The sequence below is a fragment of the Canis aureus genome, chromosome 3 (assembly GCF_053574225.1).
Source record: "Canis aureus isolate CA01 chromosome 3, VMU_Caureus_v.1.0, whole genome shotgun sequence".
Lineage (NCBI taxonomy): Eukaryota > Metazoa > Chordata > Mammalia > Carnivora > Canidae > Canis > Canis aureus.
In genome coordinates, this window is record NC_135613.1 from 74761196 (window position 1) to 74781344 (window position 20149).

Genomic DNA, 20149 nt, shown 5'->3' on the forward strand with positions numbered 1-20149 from the left:
GTCTGTTTTGGAGGATCTTCTTGATCTGCCCTCCATTGGTGATGGCTGCCTCTGCCAACTTGGTTCCTGTGGTTGGGCTTGTGAGGCAAAACACTGCTGAGAAGGGGAGGGAGGGGGTAGGAAGAGACAGAGAAGCCAGGATGGCAACGTGCATTGGGAAGGGCTGGGATTCAGTCTCAGGAGATGTTGGGGTGTGCAAGGAGGCCTTCTGATTAGTACCCCTCTTCCTTGCCTAAATCCTGGAACAGCGAAAATGAAGATGAGGTGTCAGGCAGATGGAGATAAACTTTTTTTTTCTTTTTAAAAATGATTTTATTTATTTATTCATGAGAGACACACACAGAGAGAGGCAGAGACATAGGCGGAGGGAGAAGCAGCCTCCCTGCAGGGAGCCTGATGTGGGACTCAATCCCAGGACCCCGGGATCTCTACCTGAGTTGAAGGCAGACTTAACTACTGAGCCACCCTGGGGCCTCGAGATGAATTTTCAACATACAAAGGAGCTGTTGTTGGAAATTGCAACTTTATTTTTTTTTAAAAAAATATTTATATATTAATTTTACAGAGAGAACATGCACATGCATGCGCCCAAGTAGGGGAGGGGCAGCGGGAGAGAATCTTCAAGCAGACTCCCTGTTGAGTGCAGAGCCCAAGGGGGAGCTTGATCTCATGACACATGAGATCATGACCCATGAGATCACAACCTGAGCCGAAACCAAGAGTCAGACGCTTAACCGACTGAGCCACTGAGGTGTCCCAGAGACTGTGACTTTCTGTGTGGGCTTCCTAACACTAAGTTGCAGAGGAAGACCTGTCCACTTATACACGCAGTCCCAGGCAATGCTGGGCAGATCCCTTATAAAACTTCCAGCAAGGAGGACACAGTAAGAGATGCACCTGGGAAGGCTGTTTGATTTGAGGAGAAAGGGAAGAAGAAACGTGAAGGCCACGCATGCCAGGTGTACCTTCCCAAATCACCAGATGTGTTCCTCCATCTCTCTTGGGGAGGAGTGTGTGTGAGGGTGGAAGGGGGCCTGGAGGGTGGTGTTGTGGGACCCCTCTCACATGGAAGGAGCTTCAGGATGGGGAAGAGACCTCACATTCCCTGGGTTTCTTTTAATGACGCTTTGGGCTTAGAGCCATGAAGCCTCTGAGCAGCCAAGAGGGGGGTATGCTTGCCCCGTCTGGAGTGGTGTTCACAGTCTCACTTAGCTTTGTATTCCCAGCACCTAGCACCATGCCTGGAAAATGGTAGGCGCTCAATACATAGTTTTCGAAGGATAGAAGAGAGGAAGGAAGGCAGACATTGCCTCAGAGAAGGAGCGGAATCAGAGATCTCACCCTGGTCAGCCCTTGCCTCCCTGTTAACCTGTAATTCACCTGATTCAGGGATCTAATCCACATAGAGATGCAGGGGAGAAGCTCATGTCTTTCTTCAGGATCACGAGGGAGGTGGGTACACCCTTTACCTTTGTTACTTCCCCATGTTTCCCGAGGTGCAAACCAATTCAGTTGGTTGTGACCATAATTAGAAAAATAAAGTAGACGATCACAGTACAGGATAAAATGGACTGAAAATATGAAAGGACATTATATGTAATAAGGTAGGGGTTGCTTTATGAAAATTGGGTGTGTGTGTATTTGTATTGGTTTGTTATGTAAATTGTATATTTTACTATGAATTGCAGTAAAAAAATTTCAAAAAAACAATGACTTCCTCCATTTAGCAAAAGTGATTTTTAACTTCTCCCTCTTTTCCTGAAAGGAAGTGAATTCAAATAGTGTGGTATATTTAATTGAGGGATGGGGAAAGAGAAGAGCACTTTGGCCTCAACATGACAAGCTTGTTTGTCTGCTTCTTGGGGCTTATGGCTCAAGAGCCTTAACTGGGTGGTGTTTTTACAGTAGCATATGTCCAGAGGGATGAAATAAAACAGTACTCGTACTTGAACAAGTGGCTAGCATTGTGTCTCCACACCATTGCCAGAGCCGGAAACCCCAGAGCACTGTGATGAGTTTGACTTTCCTCTTTTCCTGCATGTGGAACTGGTTCATGAAATCTTGGTGCTGGCTATTACGGTGAATGTTACAGTAGTAATGGTATCAGCAGTACTCACGAGCCTGTGGGATGTGTTGAGTTCTTTTTAGCTTTGAAAGTTTTTCCCACCTGTCTTTTCATTTAATTCTCCAACAACCCTGGGAGCAGTCTGTCAGGTAAGGTTATGCCCATTTTATTTTAGAAGAAACAGGTGCAGACTGTTCAGAAAGAATTGCTAATAGGGACTCAGATATTTGTATGCCAGTGCTCGTTGCAGCATTGGCAGTAGCCAAAAGGTCCAAACAGCTCAAGGGTCCAGAAACAGATGAACAAATGAGATGTAGTATATACATGCAATGAGATATCACTGTACTGTAAAAGGAGTTTTGATATGTGTAAATCTTGAAAGCATGCTAAGTGAAGGAAGCAAGACACAAAAGGACAAATATTGTATGATTTAATTTAATATGAAATATCTCAGGCACTTGGATGGTCCAGTTGGTTAAGTGTCCAACTCTTGGTTTCTGCTCAGGTCATGGTCTCAGGTCATGAGATCAGGCCCCGCATTGGGCTCTGCACTGAACGTGGAACCTGCTTGAGATTCTTTCCCCCCTTAGTCCCCAGCTTGCACAAGCTTGCTCTCTCTCTAAAAAAAAAAAATTATATATATATATTATATAATATATATATATATATATATAATACATATATATCTGGAAAAAATTTTATATATATATATATATATATATATATATCTGGAAGAGGCAAATTCATAGAGACAGAAATTACATTAGCAGACCCTGGGATGGGGATGGGGAGCTATTACTTAATGGATTCAGAAATTCTGTTTGGGGGCATGAAAAAGTTTTGGGAATAGATAGTGGTGATGGATGTACAACATTGTGAGTGTACTCACAATGCCCCTGAATTGTACCCTTAAAATGCTGAAAATGGCAAACTTTATATTATATGTATTTTTACTACAATAAAAATGTATTTAAAAAAGTGGATCAGAGGCATAAATATAAAGCCCCAATCTGTAAAACTTGAAGAAGAAAACTAAGAACACTGTTTTGTCCTTGAGCTAGGTGAAGATTTCTTAGATATGAGACCAAAAGTATGATCTGTCAAAGAAAAAATTAATAAATTGGACTTCTTCAAAATTAAAAACTTCTGCTCTTCAAAAGAAAATGTTAATAATGCCCATCCACTGATGACACAGTGATAGATCCATACACTGGAAAATTATTTGGGAATAAGAAGGAGCAAGGTGCTGATGCATATTACAACATGGAGATCCCTTGGAAGATTTATGCAAAATGAAAGAAACCAGTCAGAACCACATATTGAATAATTCCTTTTCTGCTAAATATAAAAATGCAAATTTTATATCGATTAATGGTTGCTTGTGGTTGGGGGAGGGAAGGGAAAATGGGATTTACCACTAATGACTATGGGGTTTCTTTTTTTTTTTTTTTTTTAAAGATTTTATTTATTTATTCATAGAGACACAGCTAGAGAGAGAGGCAGAGACACAGGCAGAGGGAGGAGCAGGCTCCATGCAGGGAGCCCGACGTGGGACTCGATCCAGGGTCTCCAGGATCACGCCCTGAGCTGCAGGCGGCGCTAAACCGCTGCGCCACCAGGGCTGCCCTGGGGTTTCTTTTTTAAGGGAAAAAATGCTCTGAGATTGTGATGATGCCTGCAGAACTCTGTTATATACTGAAACACACTGAATTGTATACTGTAAATGAGTAAATTGGATGATGTGAATTATACCTCAATAAAGTTGTTTAAAAAAGAATGCTTAGGAGATGAGAAGATAAGCCACAGACTGGGAGACAACGTCTGCAAATCACTTATCTGATGAAGAACTTGTATCTAGAATCTAAAACTCTCAAACACAATAACAAGGAAACAAACAGCTCAATTAAAAATATGTGCAAAAGATTTGAACAATTGCTTCACCAAAGAAGATATATAGATAATCAACATAGGATGCTTGATATCATTAATCATTGGGCAGGTGCAAATTAAAACCACAGTGAGATACCACGCAAACCTATTAGAGGAGCAAAAATGAAACAAAATCCCGAGTGCTGATGAGGATACAGAGCAATGGAAATGCATATATTGCTGATGGGAGTGCAAAATGGTAGAGCTGCTTCGGAAAACAATTCAGCAGTTTTATTAAAGTTCAGTGTACACTCACCAGATAATGCAGGAATTCCACCCCAAGTGTGTGCCTAAGTGAGATAAAAAACTTAGGTTCACCTATTGTGAACTATGGGGCTTTGGGTGATGATAATGTGTCCATGTGGGTTCATTGGTTGTAACAACTGTACCACTGTGATGGGGGATGTTGCTCATGGGCGAGGCTGTGCATGTGTAGGGGCAGGTTGGGGGGAATTTCTGTCCTTCCTGCTCAATTCTGCTGTGAACCTAAAACTGCTCTTTAAGTCTTAAAAAACCCCAAACCCAACTTATGTTCACATTAGAGAGGGGAGGGTGGTGAGGGGCAGAGGGAGTAGAGGGAGAGAGAGTCCTAAGCAGGCCCCAGGTGCCACGTGGAACGGACGTGGGGCTCGATCCTACAACCCTGAGATCATGACCTGAGCTAAAATCGAGAGTCGAATGCTTAACAACCAAGCCACCCAGGTGCCCCTTTATGTGATTGTTGATAGTGGCTTTGTTTTTAATTGCCCCAAGCTGGAAACAATCCAGATGTCCCTCAACAAAGAAAACTGTAACCAGTGGATAAACCAAAAATGGACACATGCATATAATGGAACAGTACTGGATGATAAGACAAGAACTGCTGATATGGGCAATAATGTGGGTTTGGTCTCAAATGCATTATGACAAAGAAAAGAAGCCCTCCTCAAATAGCTATGATGACTTTTTATGACATTTTGGAAAAGGCAAAGCTCTGGGGGCAGAGAACAGATACTGATTGCCAGGAGGTTTCTAGGGATAAGATTGACCACAAAGAGGACCAACAAGAAGTATTTGGATGAAAATGCTCTATCTTGAGTATGGTATGACTTCCCGTGTTTTCAGGATACCTAGAATGTTATACCTAAACAGGGTGAATGTAACTTATACCTCAATAAACCTGACTTAAAACAGGTTCATCAAAAGACAAAGCATTGTACACCTGTTATTCACGATAGCCAAAGGTGGTAATAACCCAAGTGTCCATCAATGGATGAATGGATAAACCAAATGTGGTATATTCCTATGATGGTAATCATGTAGTGGGGCAGATGAATGAAGTGAGGTATGTTCACATTTTGGTAAAAATGTGAAAAAGCAGATCACACAGACTACGTACAGTATGATACCCTTTTTGTAAAATCCAGAATCAAACAGAATGGAAGAGTACATTGTTACACATATTTGCAATAAAAATTGAGGAAATGGCAAGCACAAAATTCAGGTTAGGGTTGCTTCTGGTAGGAGTGAGGGGAATCAGGACGATGCAATGGGAAGGAGCTCCATAGATCAGTATAAGTTACTGTAACTGTAGTTCTTGGGTAACAGGCAAGTGGCAATAATACCTATGTTACTATAATAAACAAAGGCACGCATGAATCAGCAATAGTATATTATTAAATGGGATTATGACTAATTTGATCATACCTGATTCTCCTACAAAACCCCAAAAACCTCATTAGAGGATGTGATTTAGAAGTGCACAGTGCACAGTGGATGTGCACCCCTAAGACAGGTCCTGTTTCATGTGACAAAGGGCAGGCTACAATGAGGGTGGCTTTATAGAAAGTCCCTCTCATAGACTCTCCATCAGAAAGGCCATGGGAGGATTGGAGTGGGGGACCAGCCTGATTCTCTATTCTCTATGTGGAAGCATGTGCCTCTTTGCTGGCAGTTGTACCTCTATGGCCCAGAGCTCAGAGAACTCTATTTTCTTGCTGGTGCCACACTCTAAACCAAGCTCACTGGAAATATCTCCATATCACCCCAGAGTTTCTTTTTCTTTTTTTTTTTTTTTTCAAATAGACAATTCTTTAGAGCAGTTTTAGGTTCACAGCTAAATTGAACAGGAGGAGGAGAGATTTCCCATATATCTCTTACCTCCCACTCCCCCCCCACCACAGCCTCTCCCCATTATCAAAATATGTGCAAAAGATTTGAACAATTGCTTCACCAAAGAAGATATATAGATATATCCTATCAGATATATATAGATATATCCTATCAGAGTGGTACATGTGTTATAATTGGTGAACCACATTGACACGTCATTGTCACCCAGAGTCCGTAGTTCATATTAGGGTTCACTTTTGGTGGTGTATATCCTATAGGTTTTGAAAAATGCAACGACATGTATCCACTATTGCAGTATTGTATGTAATAGTGTCACTGCCCTAATAATGGTCTGTGCCGTCTCTTCACTCCCCCCTTTTCTTGCCCCCACAACTACTAATCTTTTTATTGTCTCCATAGTTTTACCTTTGACCTTAGATGGTCATATAGTTGGGATCATACCATGTGTAGCCTTTTTAGATTGGCTCCTTTCACTTAGCTGTATGCATCTACGTTTCTTCCATGTCTTTTCACAGCTGTATAATTTCTTTCTTTTTTAGGGCTGAATAAAATTCTATTGCCTGAATGTACCATAATTTAGTTATTCACTCGTGTACTGGTGGACATCTTTGGTGCTTCCTAGTTTTGGCAATTATGAATAAAGCTGCTGTTAACATCTATGTGCAGGTATTGGTGTGGACATAAGTCTTCACCTCCTTTGGTAAATAACAAGGGGCATGAGTGCTGGATCAATACATAAGAATATGTTTTGTTTTTTAAGAAACTGCCAAACAGTCTTACATAGTGGCTGCACCATTTTGCATTCCCACTAGCGATGTCTGAGTGTTCCTATTGCTCCACATCCTTCCCAGAATTTGGCAAGGTCAGCATTCCGGACTTTGGGCATACTAATGATGTATAGCGGGTATCTCATTGTTGTTTTACTTTGCATTTCCCTGGTGACATGTGATTTGGAGCATCTTCTCGTATGCTGATTTGCTATCTGCCCATCTTCTTCGGTGAGGCATCTGATGAAGTCTTTGGCCCATATCTAATTGGGTTGTTTGTTCTTGTATTGTTGCATTTTAGGAGTTCTTTGCATATTTTGAATAACATCCCTTTATCAGATGTGTTTTTTGCAAATATTTTCTCCCCTCTTTATGGCTTGTCTTCTCAAGAGAATGAGAAGATATTATAGAGCAGATACTTTTTAATGATATTCAGCTTTCAATTATTTCTTTCATGGATCACGCCTTTGGTGTTGTATCTAAAAAGTCATTGCCATACCCAACACCCTGTGCTTTCTTTCTTTCTTTTTTTTTTTTCACCCTGTGCTTTCTTTAGGTGACTTTTCATTATTTCCTACCAAGGGGATTATTTCCTACTTGTGATTGTCTAGTTAGCTTTGGATTCTAAGGATGAGGTGTCTCATCCTTCTTGAGCTTACTAGTTTGCTCTGAAGTCAACACAAAGGGCGCAAATCCCATAGAAAATCATGATAGAACAGCAACATACCACGTGTGTGAATGGTCCAACATAGCCAGTTTCCCCCAGCGTGGAGCAGATCACTTATTCTTCTGTTGAACACCAGACAAGATAATTGTCTTATAATAGGTGCCACATTTGAAAGATATTTATTTTTAAACATCACAGTGATGCTTAGCTCATCAGGATACTCAGACTATGAGAGGCACACAATGAGAGCAGAGTCAGGTCTCTGGTCTCACGGACTCCCTGTGGGGCAAACACTTACTGGGTGGGATGGTGAGCATAATTGCCCATACTGCATGCTTTTGCACTTTGACCTCTGGTGGAGCTCAGAGATTTGAATTTATGTAAGGTAAGTGCTTATATGATAGACTCTTTTGTATTTGCCTTTGGAGTTTCTGGCTATGACTAGACACTGGTTTCCCTTCTGAGTTTTATAAAGCTCAAAGGGAACATGGTGAGAATGTCTCCGAGGAGCTTTGTGTACAAACCGCAAGGGGCAAAGGTGGGCCTGCCACCTTCCTGAAGGTACAGATCTGAAGCTGGATCAGAAAATGAAATCAATGCCAGGGACTAGATCAGTATACTCTCAGGACACATGGGAGATCATGGGTGGGTGGAAGTGGGATGCGGAAAGAAGTTAGAGAGGAGAGGGAAGAGCCCAGGAGAGGCTGTGTCCAGGTCACCAGGAGAAGAAAATGGGGGTGTTAACAGCACCAGTGGTGTCCAGGCCAGGAGGCTGGGGACAGTTCCTGAGTTGGCAACCAGGGGGTCACTGGGGAACATGACAGGGGCAGTTTTATTTTTTTTTATTTTTATTTTTTTTTAAATTTTTATTTATTTATGATAGTCACAGAGAGAGAGAGAGAGAGAGAGAGAGGCAGAGACATAGGCAGAGGGAGAAGCAGGCTCCATGCACCGAGAGCCCGATGTGGGATTCGATCCCGGGTCTCCAGGATTGTGCCCTGGGCCAAAGGCAGGCGCTAAACCGCTGCGCCACCCAGGGATCCCAGGGGCAGTTTTAGAATATCAGTGGGGTTGAAGACTGCAGGTCGGAGCAAGTCAATGGGAACTATAAACAGCTCATTTCCTGGCAAGGTTAGGTTAAGAAGGAGAGTAGAGTGATAAGGGACAGTGGTGACAAGCAAAGCGGGGGGGGGGGGGGGGGACTTATTCCTCTGCCTGGTACCCTGACAGGATCCTAATTAACATCAAAGAAATGAACGAGTAAACATATGAAGGTCTAATGGTGAAGGGAAGGAGCCAGTGGAAAATATTAAAAGATGGGGGAGGAGTTTAAAAGCAGGCAAGGGGTGGCATTTCAGAAGAGAAACTGTTGGAGTTACAGTCTTGTCCAATGTCCGGGTCTCTAGAGCTGGGAGGTCCCAGGTGGGGCTGGGCAGGAAAGCTGGGGGCTGAACTGTAATCGAGGAAGACTGCTGAGATAGAGCCCTGTGAGGTGTAGCAGAGTGGGGTGTGAATGGTCAGTGTGACCAATCTAGTCCTAGCCAGAAACTCCAAAGGCAGAACAGGGAGTGGGGTACCTGGGGAGCCAATCTGGAGGTACAGGACATGGAAGATGAAGAGTGAGGGGGTATTGGAGGTGTGAGGTTGAGCAGGTGCCTGCTGGCAGCTGGGGGATGGCTTCGCAGAGCAGTGTCTTCCCTGAGATACCTCCCTGCAGGACTGTCCTTCTGCTTACTTGCCTGGAGCCTTCTGTGGGGACTTTTGCTAAGCCCAGGGATTGATGAGCCAGAGCACTTGTGCCATCTGGGAAGGTTTGGGGCCCCAAATAGTCTCTCTCGCCTTCCCCTATACTGTCAGAGATTATACCAGCCATTCAGAAGATAAGTGTGTATTTTCTTAATCTGCACAAGGATCTTATAATTTATTGATCACATTGGGGTACTTTTGAGTGAAAAGAGATGTTATTAATAATTATGCCAGGAGAACAGGTATAAACTGGAGCTGCCCCAGGAAAACTGGAATGTATACGGTTATATCCTGCCTATAATCCCCTATATCAGATTCTCTGATAAAAGCTAGATTTGAAGCTCAAGAAAGGAATGAGGACACGGACAATGGACAAGAGGGGATGCCACACCTGTCTCAGTGGCCTGCTTGCCAACAAAGCATGGCCCAGTGGGATCAAACTCCAGTGCATCATGTTAGCCACAGAGGAGCAAGGTGTGGGAAGGTTTTCTGTTGCGTTTGCTGCTTAGGGAATGAAAGTAGGATGCAGAGAAAGCCTGTGGAATAGTTGTTTCTCCAATACCACCACCCAATATGGGGCTTGTTTCCTTCCACCTGTGGTGTGTGTGAGCTACTATTCACTCTCCCCCCAGCCCCCCACTCTGCAGAGGTTGGCTTCAGAAAACAGGCCTCTATCTCAGGCATCATAGGTTGAGAGGAAGGAGCTAGGATCACAATGTTTAATGTTTAAGGAATCCAAAAAAGAAAAACTGTGCAGGGATGTGGGGAAATTGGAACCCTGGTGGTAGGAATGCAAACTGGTGTAGCCACTGTGGAAAACAATATGGAGGTTCCTCAAAAAATTAAAAATAGATCCAACAGTCCCAATCCTGGGTATATATCCAGAGGAAATAAAATAGGATCTCAAAGAGATCTTGTGCTCCCATGTTCATTTCAGCATTATTCACAGTAGCCAAGGTGTGGAGACAACCTAAGTGTCCAGCAACAGATGAATGTAGAATGAAAATGTGTTATATACGTAGAATGGGCTATTACAGAGCCCTTAGAAAGAAGGGAATTTTGCACTCAGCTATAACATGGGTGAACCTGGAGGATGCTATCCTAAGTGAAATAAGCCAGTCACAGAAAGACAAATACTGCACGATTCCACTTATATGACCTATCAGAAGTAGTCAGACTCAGAGACAAGGAGTAGAATGGTGGTAGCCCGGGATTGAAGGGAGAGGGAAACAAAGAGTTACTAACCCAGGAACATAAGTTATGTTATGCAGGCTAAGTTCTAGTGATCCGCTGTATGAAATGGACATCAATACAGTCAATAATAGTGTACACTCAAAATTTTGTTGAGAGGGTAGATCTATGTGAGGGGCACCTGGGTGGCTCAGTCAGTTAAACACCTGCCTTCGGCTCAGGTCATGATCCCAGGGTCCTGGGATCGAGCCCTGTGTTGGGCTCCCTGCTCAGCGGGGAGCCTGCTACTCCCTCTGCCTCTGCCCCTCTGCCTGGTCATGTGCTCTCTCATAAATAAATAAATAAATAAATAAATAAATAAATAAATAAATAACTTTAGAAAAAGGGTAGATTGATGTGAAGTGTTCTTAACAACAAAATAAAATTTAAAAAAATTATGCATAGAAAAAACTGGAAAGAAACAGAAATGCTAACGGCATTGTAAACCTTTAGGTGACTTAAAATGAGTATACTTTTTGGTGCTTTCAATTATAAATAAATGAGTATTATTATATTTTTTAAATATTTATTTGCGAGAGAGAGAGAATGTGAGTGGGACAGGGGAGAGGGTGAGGGAGGGGGAGAATCTCAAGCAGACTCCCTGCTGAGCGTGGAGCCTGACGTGGGGCTCCGTCCCGGGACTCTGAGATTGTGACCTGAACTGAAATCAAAGGTTGGACGCTTAACCGACTGAGCTACCCAGACGCCTCAAGTGACTATGATTTTTATGTTGGAAACATTTTTTTTTAATTCCTGCATTTGTTACTTTTGAGTAGTCTAAGCTCCTTTAGACAGTTCTTAGAAAAGCACCCTCTCCTGCTGAATTGTCCCCACTTTTCCAGGAGGATATTTGTCTGTGTTACTCACTGGGCTGTGACTGCTGTATGTCTTCATCATCTTGGTAGCTCAGTACTTAGCACAGAGCAGGAGGTCTTATTTGCTGAGAGAAAGCTCAGTGCATGGCACTTGGTGTCCATCACATGCAACCAGATGAGTATACCCTTCATTCTTTGGAGGAGAATATTTGGGGAGAGTGCCCTCCACCCCCATCCCCAGGAGTGCTCTTTATGTTGCAAAATGACAGAAGACCTGTCCCAATGTGGCTTAGGCAAGAAAGAGAATTTGTTCGCTCATGTAACTGAATAATCCAGGGATTATGTTAACTTCAGGTGCTGGGGCTCTGATTACCTAATAGGGACCCAGGGTCTCTTTCCCTTAGGGAGGAGGATGTATTGAGAGATCATTACTGGAGGAGAAAGATGCTGGGCAACCAAAAAAAAAAAAATGAGGAAAATCCTCCACTTGGATGTGACAATAGATAATAGGGACATTATAGATAATAGGGACAAACTTAGCCAGCACGTCTCAGCAAGGCCAGGGCACAGAGCTTGACAGGAGAGTTCTGGTCTGGGTAGCTCCTGGGGTGGTTGCTTTGAGTGGGGCATGGATGGCAGAGCTGGAACAGCACAGATGGGGAAAACTTGAAGGTTAGGTTAGTTGGGGAAAAAATGGACATTGAATTAATTTACACATTCATTTATTCAGTAGTATTTAGAAGACCCAGGCTATGCCACACATTGACAAACTAGTAGTCACTAGGGTTCCTGTCCCTGCCCTTGCCAACAGCTTCTTGTGTGAACTTAGATCGTGTGCCCTCTGGGCTTCTGTAAGAGTGAGGGTGTTGGATTTGTGCATAGGGCTGACACATCTTAGGGACCAGGCAGGCAGAAACTGTTAGGTGATTGAACCAGGCAGAGTGGCCATGGAGCAGGGTGGGGACTTGTGTGACACTGCAGAGCATACCCCTAACATGGCAGCCTCCTCCCCAAGCCTGTCCAATGTTGCTAGCAAATATATTGCCAGATCTTCTGGGTTTTTTTCCAAGAAAAACAAAAATCTATATTTTTATATATAATCTGATTTTGACATATTAATAAAATTTTAAGTGGCTGTAGAGGCCAAAAGAAACATGTGTGAGGGCTACTCTGCTTCCTCCAACCAGATGGTCTGTAAGGCCCTTGTGGCTCAATTGTTTGGTAGTGCCTCCTAGCAGAGGGAGGTAGGTAGTGGGCAAAAGAAAAAAAAAACATAACAAAATGCTATATTAATAAATACATGTAGACCTGGGATCGTCTGTAATCCTTCCTTCCACGTCCCCTACATGCTGCCCAGTGGCCTGGCAGCTGAACCAGTCTCTGCCCATGTCCTAATGGTGGGCAGGGATATCTAGAAGGTGTTGTCCACAGTGATTTGACTCTTCTGGGAAGGAAATCCCCCAAAGGGTAAGCTACTTCACCATCATCTATCCGTCCATCCATCCATCCATCCATCTACCCACTCACCATTAGTTTACAAATTGTTGAATGTCACTTTATGCTTCGTGCTGAGCTAGGCATTGTGGACCTTTCCTCAGTTAGTGACACTTTTACTCAGGGGTCCCAAGCTGCTGCTTAGAATACAGATTCTCCTGTTGACTGGTGGAACCCAAGGGAGAAAGGTGATTTTTTTTTAAAGTACATTATAAGAATTCTTTTGTTAACACCCCAGATACATCTTTTAGTCAGAGGCTCAGCACTTAGGAACATTCAGGGCATAGGCTCCTTATCTAAAGACTCAATAATTTAAAGAGTCTTCCAGCTTGCAGTTCCTCCTTAATATATTACAAAGTATATTTTCGGTACTTCTCCAGCCCTCTGGAAAGGTCAGCATATGGGTGTGGGGCCCATAGAGAATATGCCCTGCCTGGCACTTAGGAGCTTTGAAGGATGATGTCAGAGTTCACAGTAGCCTCAAGTACCTGGCTGACTTGCCAAACCCTCCCTCCATTTATTTCATTAAGCATTTCACTGAGTAAGGAGGTTCTGGAAGTATATCAAGTCCCGGTAGCAGCCTCCCTCTGGCAGGGGAAAGCTCAGCATCCCTACTCACAGGTCACTTCTGGCTTTACTGGTCCCATGTCCACGGGGGGAGGTTGGGGGGGGTTGGAGGGATGGACCCTGCTTACCTTGGAGAGCACAAGTCTTGAGTCCAGTAGGGGACACGGGAGCTCTCACTTTTCTTCCCCTATGTGTGCTGCCCAGGGCCGGGAGACCCTGAGTTAATCTCCTGCAGTGGGGATGGTCCTGAGCTGTGGAGGTCCACACTGCTGTCTGAGCTGTGGCTGACCATGGCCATCACTCCCCAGGGCTTCATCGGAGCTTGTCAGAGCCAGCACCCACGTGAGTGCCGGACAGCTGGGCCTGGCCGCCTGTGCCTGCTGGTAGCTCTTAGCAGAGCTTCCTGAGCCAGTGTCAGGAGTGAGTTCCAGATATGCTGAGGTGTTGACTTCCTCAGCTGGGTGGAGCCCAGGGCCTCTCAGCTCCTGGGCCTTTTACTTTTACCTTCAGCTCTGAGCAGCTTTGTTTACTCCAGAGAGCCCCCAAACGTTACTTTGTCCTGACATGAAACAGTTTGGGAAATAATCTTCCTGGTTGTGGATAAGCAGGTAGCAGCTGAGTATCTGATCCCACTGAGGCTGGCCTGGTAAGGATCTGGGCCAAGCACCGGTCTAGATCAGAGATTCTCAAGTTTCACTGGGTGTGAGAATCTTTTGAGGGAGCTTCTTGAAGATGCAGAGTGCTAGCCTCAGTCTCTGCCTCCAGAGGGTGTGATCCTCAGAGTCTGAGATGGGATGGAGCAGCAGTCTTCTACTCTACCACTGCTGGTTTGGGACCCCCACTTTGAGCAGATCTGGCTTGGATGCTCATTTGGTTCTTCTGCTTCTTCCCGAGGCCCTTCTTGTCTGTCCCCGGGGCTACAGAGCTGAAAAATGACACTTTTTGAGATTAAACAAACAATTACGAGGCAGTGTGGGGAGTGCCAGCTCCCAGCAAGCACAGAGTGTTCCGGGAGGTCCAGAGAGATGGCCACTTCACCCTGGGGAGATGGGGGGCGGGTGGTGTTTCCCAGGCAAGGCAACTCCCTGCTGGTCTTAAAGGACGAGGAGTTTTCTGGACAGAGAGGAGAGGAAGCTGAATGTACAGAAGCTATAGGGAGGAACATCTCAGCTTGTGGGGCAAGCCTGGCCATTCCATCTGGGTAAGGGAGAAGGTGGGCTGGGGCAGTTTGAGGATGGTCTTGAACACCATCCTGTGGAGAGTGGATTTTGTCTGGAGTGCAGTGAGGAGGTATGGACTGGTGAGATCAGATTTGCATTTGTGGGAGCAGGTGGGAAGGCATGGGGCAGAGGCACTGAAGGCAGGCCGACCCAGGCTCCAAACACAGCTCTGTCTCTAGTGGTGTTAAGACTTGGGCAGGTTTGGGGCGCCTGGGGGGCTCAATCTTAAGTGTCTGATTCTTTGTTTCAGCTCAGGCTGTGATCTTAGGGTCCTTGAGATTGAGCCCCACATTGGCGTTCACACTCAGTATAGAGTCTGCTTAAGATTCAATCCCTTGCCCTCACCATCTCTCTCCCTCAAATAAGTAAAAAAGATTTTTAAAAATCTAAAAAAAAAAAAAAAAAAAAAAAAAAAAAGACTTGGGCGGGTTTCTTATGCTCTTTGAGCCTCAGTTTACCTCATAAATAAAAATAGATGTAATGTGCAGAGTCATCAGAAGATTAAATGGACTGGCACATGAGACAGTGCTTTGGCATAGTGCCTGGCACCTAAGCTTCCAATAAAATAATGTCCCCACATTCCCTAGCTATATGACTGTGGTAGCCAGGGGAGGGTGGACAGGGCGGTGGCAGGGGCAGAATCTCTGGGCACGAGCTGGGGGGAGACTGCATTACCAAGTCTGAATACCAAGTGGGATGGAGGACTGGGGGCCATTGTGGGGACAACTGGAGCATCAGGTCCTATGGCACAGACTCCAGGTCAGGTACCTCCTCGGCATGGAGAGGTAGAGGGGAACAGGGGCTAGATTCAAGGGGACCTGGGAGGGGGGTGGCATGAGAAGAGAGGTCTAAGACAAAACTCTGGAGAACAGCATACTTGAGGGGCTGACTGAGGAGAAGAGTCTGAAAAGGAGTTAGAAAAGGAGTGTCCAGAGAAGCAGGAAGAAAGGCTGGAGAGGCCTGTCATGGAGGCCAAGGAAGGGGTGACAGTTACTGGCCCTGCACCCCTCAGAGAGGGCGGAAAGATGGAGACGGTGCCATGAAGGCCATGTCCTCTTCCTGAGAATGGGGGGAACAGCAGAGACTGGAGCTGAGGAGCTCACACACAGTGACCATTCCCTGGAGAAATGCCCCTGGGCCAGTCTTCCAGAAGATTCAGGGTCAGGGGAGTTGCTGAGGAGCCTTTGTCCTGAGAGATGCTTGGATGTGGGGAGGAGGAAGGAGAGGAGGGAAGACACAGAAGGCTGTGTGGGTGGGGCCAGCAGGGGGCTCCTGTAGGTCACCTGGGGCCCTGATGGCCTGTGAAGGAGAGGTGACCAGAGCTGGGCCTGGGAGGAAGGGAAAGAATCCAGCAGGTGGGACAAAAGGTGGGCAGAGTGAGGGTGAGGAGGGGAAAGCAGGAAGGAAGGTGTGGAGGAGCTCAGTGGCCTGGAGGTCAGGAGAACCTTTGGATAGAATTGCAGGGCGCCAGCCTGGCCTTGCAGGAAATGCTTGCACTGGAGTGATGGTGGCTCCCGAGGGACCTGATTGCTCAGGGGGATGACAGCCTGGGGAGCCGGTCCAGTGCTGGCCCAGGCCCTGCCGTGCAGCCTGGAGGAAGGCGCTGTGTTGTTCGCATGCGCCCTGACAGTTTGCTTTTCTCTCCTCCCCACAGTCCCTGGAAACTTAGCCAGGGTCTCCATGTTGCAATGATGTCAAGTATATTTAATTTGGAGTCTTTAATAAACCGGGAGTGGAGGGGGTGGGAGGGTAGAGGCTGCGAGGGAAGGGTGGAATTAAAACCACATCCTGGGGTAATGAGATCCCCATGTAGCCTCGCTTCCTTCTTTTCCCACCCCCAGACCCTGCTGGCCGGCCCTCCTGTCTTGCAGGGAAACAACACATCTCTGCGTGCCTAGTGGAAGCCAGTGGAAAATCCAGTTCACATTCCGTATGTAACCTTGTTGGCATGCACCCATCCCACAGTGGGAGAGCTGCCAGGAGGGGAACATACTCTTTAGGATCCCGTCTGTGACTGCAGATCTGCTGTGCAGGCAGAGTGGAGTTGGCCAGGAAGGAGAGATGGGAGGATTTCCCACCAAGGGAGACCCCGGCGGGGATGGGCGTCCACCCCTCTGCCACTGGGAGTGTGGAGTGGGCGAAGGCTCTGGGTGATGGGACCCCGGGGAGGTGGGGGAAATCAGGGAACCTATCTAGACGCTGGGAAGCTGTGGATCTAGGGACTGGCTGACTCAGTACAGTCAAATCCCAGCTCGGCAGGGTTGGCAGGGTAGAGGGAAACGCCCACTTATGGATGGGATGGGATTCTGGAGTCTCAGTGGCTTCCTGAGCTGCTGCTCCCCTTGGCTCTGCCACTAAAGAGCTCCGTGGCCACACCCTGCTGGCTTTAGGTGGCTGCCCAGTCTGAGCTGGAACTTGGGATCACTACCTCCGTATCTAAACACGCCTGAATCAAGATTGGATGAAATATTGCTCCAGATTCAGGGATGACAGTGGAGAAATAAGCACGAGAGATAACATGAACCCAACCCCCGAGCCAGGTTCAAGGGCTGCTGCTTCTTCGGCTGGAGGACCCCTGCCCCACCCACCCCCATCTGGGGCTCGGTCCCGACCCTCCCTCTGTATGTGACAGAGATCATCTTTCTCAACCTCTCCTGTCCTGGAAGAGGTCCTGAGAGGACAGCTTCCTCAGGTAACAAGCTTGTACAAGAGATAAACACATCCCACAGCAGGAAGCTTGATTCGTGACCATCCTCCGGCTGTTTTCCTGGACTTTGGGGTGTTCTCTCTGGGCAGCAACATAAGGTCATGGGGCCGTCCATCAGGACAAGGTCCCCATTGTTGCATCTTGGGTTCTTTTTTTCTTTCCTTTAGGAAAAGAAAATTTAAATTTCTTTTTCAAGTTGTTCAGAAACCAGACAGTTTATTAATTGGGGGTCCCGCCAGAGACTCACCCCTGGAATCAAGATACAGTTGTGACAAAGGGAGGGGGGAGGGGGACCCAAACCATGCAAATGGAGCTTAATTCATTAAGTTATTGTTTCTCCGCAGGTCCTTGGCTATGGTTTCCTTCCTGAGGGGCACTCTCCATAAATTATGGCAAGGAGGTGGGGCCTCAGGAACCTGGCCCTTCCCCAGCCTTTCTAGGTGAGGGGAGAGCAGAGCTGTTTGCAGCAGACCGTGTAGTAGCTCCCCCAGGGGCTGAGAGGTGCATGAGTATTCTAGAATAAGAGAGAATGTAGTCTTGCCGTTTGGACTTCTTGGAAGCCTGTGATCACAGAATGCTGGGGCGGGGTTGCTAAGGGTCTAATGGGTGGTTATCTTCTGGGTCTAGGTCTCTCTTTATGCTGAGGGTAGGTGGTGTGGCCCTGGTGGCTAGCTACCTGGTTAAGCTTGCTGATTTGTAGCTTGTTCCCTCTTTCTATGAGAGTCTTACTGATTTCCTCAAGTTAAGCTCTTTTTTTTTTTTTTTAAAGATTTGTATTTATTCATGAGAGACACAAAGAGAGAGGCAGAGACACAGGCAGAGGGAGAAGCAGGCTCCCCGTGGGGGGCGTGATGTGGAACTCAATCCCAGGACCCCGGGATCACGACCTGAGCCAAAGACAGATGCTCAACCACTGAGCCACCCAGGTGCCCCAAGCTCCCACTCTTGGGAAGCATTGTGCAGGCTCTCTGGGATGCAGCACTGAGCAGCCCACACTGGGCTCCTGCCTTGTGAATGCACATCCCACTGCAGGAGGCAGACAGTCCAAGTATTGAGTAAGCACGGTAAGATTCAGTCCTCATGGGATCCCTGGGTGGCGCAGCGGTTTAGTGCCTGCCTTTGGCCCAGGGTGCGATCCTGGAGACCCAGGATCAAATCCCACGTTGGGCTCCCGGTGCATGGGGCCTGCTTCTCCCTCTGCCTATGTCTCTGCCTCTCTCTCTCTCTCTCTCTCTCTCTCTGTGACTATCATAAATAAATAAAAATAAAAAAACATTAAAAAAAAGATTCAGTCCTCATAGTTTTGTGATAAGTGGGTTCCAGATAATCCAGTTATGAAATGAGAGATCACCTCCCTGTGAGGTTAATGAAAAGTGAATTATCTGGTGGAGCATGTTGATAATGGGGCAGGCTGTGCATTTGTGAAGGCAGGAGGATTAAGTCTATTAAAACAGTTCTGGCTTGGAAACATGGTTTCTTAGCATCAGCAAGAAAAGGAGGGATTGGGTAAGCATGTTTGTGTCCCTAGAAGAAGTTCTGTGTAAAGTAATTTTTTAAATGCCTTAAGTACCTTTGCTCTGCCTATAAAGGTTCAGAGCTGTGGCAAGGCTCTCAGCAAGGCAGCCCAATCCAGAACTTTTGACAGATGTCCTGTGTGAAGTCATTTTATTTTATTTTATTTTATTTTATTTTATTTTATTTTATTTTATTTTATTTTATTTTATTAATTTTTAGAAAGATTTTATTTATTTGAGAGAGTGACAGAGAGAGCGACAGATACAGTGAGTGTGATCATGAGCAGGGAAGAGAGAGAAGCAGGCTCCCTGCTGAGCGGGGAGCCTGACATGGGACTTGATCCCAGGACCTGGAGATCATGACCTGAGCCAAAGGCAGACCCTTAACTGAAGGGCTCCTTTGTGAAGTCATTTTAAAAGTCATAGGAAATGATTTTAAAAGTAAAAGGTCATAAACCTGCATAGTATAAGAATACTGTGAAATTAATACATTTTTAGTTTGGAGACTTGCCTTGTATTTTGCGAGCTAAAATAAAGAAAACTCTGAATTTAGGGTGACCTGGGTGGCTCAGTGGTTTAGTGCCGCCTTCAGTCCGGGGCCTGATCCTGGAGACCCGGAATCGAGTCCCACGTCAGGCCCCCTGCATGGAGACTGCTTCTCCCTCTGCCTGTGTCTCTGCCTCTCTCTCTCTCTGTGTGTCTCTCATTAATAAGTAAATAAAATCTTAAAAAAAAAAAAAACCCTGAATTTAAAGAGTGAATTCTGGCTGGTTCAGTTGGAGGAGCATGTGACTCTGGATCTCAAGGTCGTGAGTTCGAGCCCCACACTGGGTGTTGAGATTACTTAAATAAATAAAAAATTAAAAAAAAAAAGGAATCTTCTTTTTGTCGCAGAAAGTAGAGAGAGTGAAGCTTATACTATACCTGAACTTGTACTGAAATGATAAGGTTCTAGATCATCATGAGATTACTACTTCTCCGACATCCTGTCTCCGTCCCCAAAGACATGAGCTTGAACTTGCCCTCATTCCTGGACAGCGGTAGCAAGTGTCTGGAGGACAGGAGGAAAAGCCAGCTGTGCTGTGCTTGCAGGGTTTCCCTGTAATTCTGACGTCACGATGAAAGCTGTTAGAATGTGAGAAGAGAGTTGTGGCTGATGAGGACAGCTTGGGGAGCCTCTCTGAGGAGCGAGAGCCTGAGCGTGGGTGGGAAAGAATGGGGTGCAGGTGCGCTGCAGGGTAGTGCATGGAGTAGGGAAGATGGTGCTGGGGGGTCCAGAGACAGTGGCTAGGGGGTGCCCAGCCCCAGCACCAGGC

At 45.9% G+C, this 20149-nt stretch overlaps 3 long non-coding RNA genes across 14 annotated transcripts in view; 2 read left to right on the forward strand and 1 right to left on the reverse strand.

The window, feature by feature from the left end:
- The window catches only part of LOC144311400 (uncharacterized), a 167563-nt gene that overhangs the window by 71391 nt on the left and 76023 nt on the right, over window positions 1–20149 (forward strand). The window contains exon 6 of one of the 11 annotated variants that reach the window (XR_013376946.1): window positions 3545–3702. The exons of the other annotated variants lie outside the window; for them this stretch is intronic. This is a non-coding gene — a long non-coding RNA (uncharacterized LOC144311400). Of the gene's footprint in view, window positions 1–3544; window positions 3703–20149 lie in introns of those variants that run through there. 11 annotated transcript variants of the gene reach the window in all.
- LOC144311402 (uncharacterized) lies at window positions 2479–14390 on the reverse strand. Its single transcript, XR_013376951.1, has 2 exons — window positions 13521–14390; window positions 2479–2684 (listed from the first exon to the last, which is right to left on the reverse strand). It is a non-coding gene; the product is annotated as an uncharacterized LOC144311402 (long non-coding RNA).
- Window positions 14295–19574, forward strand: LOC144311401 (uncharacterized). 2 transcript variants are annotated; one of them, XR_013376950.1, is made up of 3 exons: window positions 14308–14593; window positions 16454–17304; window positions 17664–19574. It is a non-coding gene; the product is annotated as an uncharacterized LOC144311401 (long non-coding RNA). The 2 variants fall into 2 exon arrangements; XR_013376949.1 differs by having other exon boundaries at window positions 14295–14593; window positions 16454–19574.